The 3,022-nt window shown below is 31.4% G+C and overlaps 1 long non-coding RNA gene across 1 annotated transcript; it reads right to left on the reverse strand.

The window, feature by feature from the left end:
* Positions 1 to 1,612: 1,612 nt before the first annotated feature.
* LOC110018912 lies at positions 1,613 to 2,565 on the reverse strand. The gene is made up of 2 exons (XR_002293406.1): positions 2,402 to 2,565; positions 1,613 to 1,742 (listed from the first exon to the last, which is right to left on the reverse strand). It is a non-coding gene; the product is annotated as an uncharacterized LOC110018912 (long non-coding RNA).
* Between the last annotated feature and the right edge of the window lie 457 nt (positions 2,566 to 3,022).

Raw genomic sequence — 3,022 nt, forward strand, 5'->3', positions numbered from 1 at the left:
GGGAGAAACCATTCAAACTGATGTGCGATGCTAGTGATTATGCTATTGGAGCTGTTCTTGGACAAAGATACGATAAGATTTTTAAAGTTATATACTACGCCAGTAAAACTCTTAACAATGCTCAAATTAACTACACTGTTACTCAGAAAGAGTTACTAGCTATTTGTTCAAGAAAAGATATTGTTTATGCTTTTGACAAATTTAGATCTTATTTAATTGGAACTAAATGTGTTGTGCACACTGATCACTCTGCTATTAAATATCTGATGCAAAAGAAGGATGCCAAACCAAGGTTAATTAGATGGATACTTTTGATGCAAGAATTTGATTTTATGGTTATTGATAGAAACGGAACTGATAATCAAATTGTTGATCATTTGTCAAGAATTGAATATCATGAATTCTCTAACACCGATAATGAAATTACGGACAGTTTCCCTAATGAACAACTGTATAATATTAATGAGTGAAAAATACCATGGTATGTTGATATTATTAATTATATTGTAAGTGATATTTTGCCACCTATGCTGCCATTGCAACAGCAAAGAAAATTCATTCATGATGCAAAAACATATTTTTGGGATGAGCCTTATTTATATAAACAATGTAAGGATCTTATTATGAGAGGATGTGTACCTTATGAAGAAACTGAACTAAGTATTCATAAATATCATGATTCTGAATTTAGAAGACATTTTAGAATTGATAAAACTGCTTGTAAAATTTTACAAGCTGGATTCTATTGGCCTACTCTCTTTAGAGATCTTTAGAGATACATAAAAACTGCTTATTTATATTGGCCTGCTCATAGAAGTTAAGATCTTTGATGTTTGAAGCTTAGATTGCATGGGACCATTTATTTCTTCATCTGGTAACTTATACATATTAATTGCGGTAGACTACGTTTCAAAGTGGATTGAAGTATAAGCCTTACCTCGTTGTGACGCTAAAAGTGTTTCAAGATTTTAAATGAAAAACATTTTCACTAGATACGGAATGCTGAGAGTGATTATCACTGACGGAGGATCTCATTTCAGGAATAAATACATTCAGAAATTGGAAGAAAAGTTTAATGTTATTCATAGAATCTCTACTTCCTATCACCCTCAAACAAGTGGGTTAGTTAAAGTTTCTAATAAAGAGATTAAAAAAATACTTGAGAAGACTGTAAACCCTTGTAGAGTAGATTGGTCCACTAGACTGGATACTGCATTATGACCTTACAAGATTGCTTATAAAACTCCTATTTGAATGACTCCTTATAGGCTGATTTTGGGAAAGACTTGTCACTTACCAGTAGAATTGGAGCATAAAGCATATTGGACGATTAGAGAATTCAATTATAATTTGAAAGATGCTAGTGAGAAGAGATTGTTACAAATTAACAAATTGGAAGAATTTAAAAATGAATATTTTGATAATGACAGAATTTATAAGGAGAAACTAAAGTTATGGCATGATCGAAAGATTAACCAGAAGAACTTTGAACCAAGACAAGAAATTTTGCTTTACAATACAAGGCTGAAGTTATTCCCTGGGAAATTGAAGTCTCGTTGGTTAGGACCCTTTACTGTGACTCAAGTTTATACTTACGGCCCTCTCTTTATTTTCATCAGAAACTGTAATCATGCATTGCTCCTGAAGGATCCAAGAGCTTTGACAGCTGCAGCTCTGAGTACATACTGGTGATAAATTGCAGCAGCTGCTGCTCCTACAAGTGGTCCCACCCAGAAAATCCACTGCAACAGAGAAGACAAAAGCTTCCAATTTCATAATGGGTGGTCAAAGCATCTTCATTCTTGATTTTTTTTTTTTTGAAATTTGCATATAGCATCCAGTTTTTTATGTATTTACATATCACACCTAAATTCTAATTTTCACATAACATTGCTATTTATAAATTAAGCACCCACCCAGGTTATTTTTTTGAACTGCCAAACATACGTATTTACACGTGCTGCCACGATCAAACAATTGAGAGTATGATAAAAATGAAAAATATGGGTTGGGGCTTTACCATGAATTTTGATATTTTATTGGGTGGTTGATTTGTAAATATCAATTTTCGGGTGGTCTGCATGTAATTGCCCCTTTTGACTTTTTGTAACGTTGTTTGACACGCTGCTGTCATATTTCTGTTTGGCCATAAATTTTTGTAGAATTGTCAAACAAAATATAATTTTTTTCATAACTAGACTTGTCATGCTCAGAGTTTGGTGGTTAGAATATAGAAGGAAGTTGTTATTCTTCTTTTTCAAAGCGAAAAAATGTTCATAATACCCACCCTAACTTTCAAAAAATTGAATTTTTTTTTTTACAATTCTACCAACTATTTTTACAAACAATTATTGATGCATCAAACAGAGCTTCACCATAAATAAGCATATTGAAATGTCACCTGATCATCCCAAGCTTTGCTTTTGTTGTAGATAACAGCAGCTCCGAAGCTTCTGGCTGGATTGATTCCTGTACCAGTGATGTGAATGGTCGCCAAATGTACCATGAACACTGCAAAACCAATAGGTAACGGTGCCAACACCTATATAAAAAAAAAATTGCAAAAATGTCAGGATTAATATTGAATTTTACATTTTCCATAAATATTATATGATTTTTAATTAACAAAATATGAATTGTAAATTTGTAATTGCAAAACAACCCAGTCAAGTTGCCATTTATTTAGTACCCTGATTTTTTTTTTCTTTCACTAAAATCCTCGTAAATAACAGATTTTACGCTTCCTTACTTTGTTAAATTTGGTCTAAAAGATTAATTTATTTTGATATGCATAATTTATTATATTAATTGGGTTGAATAATAATCTTATAAATACTTAAATTTCTAAAGACAAATTGGTAATTATTTTATTTATAATAATCTTATAAATGCATAATTGGACTAAACTCATATATTAAATTATATAAAAAAATAAATCACAATCAGCGGTTGCTTTCTGGGGTATTTACATACATAACCCCCAATTTCTATTTATTTACATCGCAAGCACCCAAGCTTTATA

The sequence above is a fragment of the Phalaenopsis equestris genome, unplaced genomic scaffold, assembly GCF_001263595.1.
Source record: "Phalaenopsis equestris unplaced genomic scaffold, ASM126359v1 Scaffold000036, whole genome shotgun sequence".
NCBI lineage: Eukaryota > Viridiplantae > Streptophyta > Magnoliopsida > Asparagales > Orchidaceae > Phalaenopsis > Phalaenopsis equestris.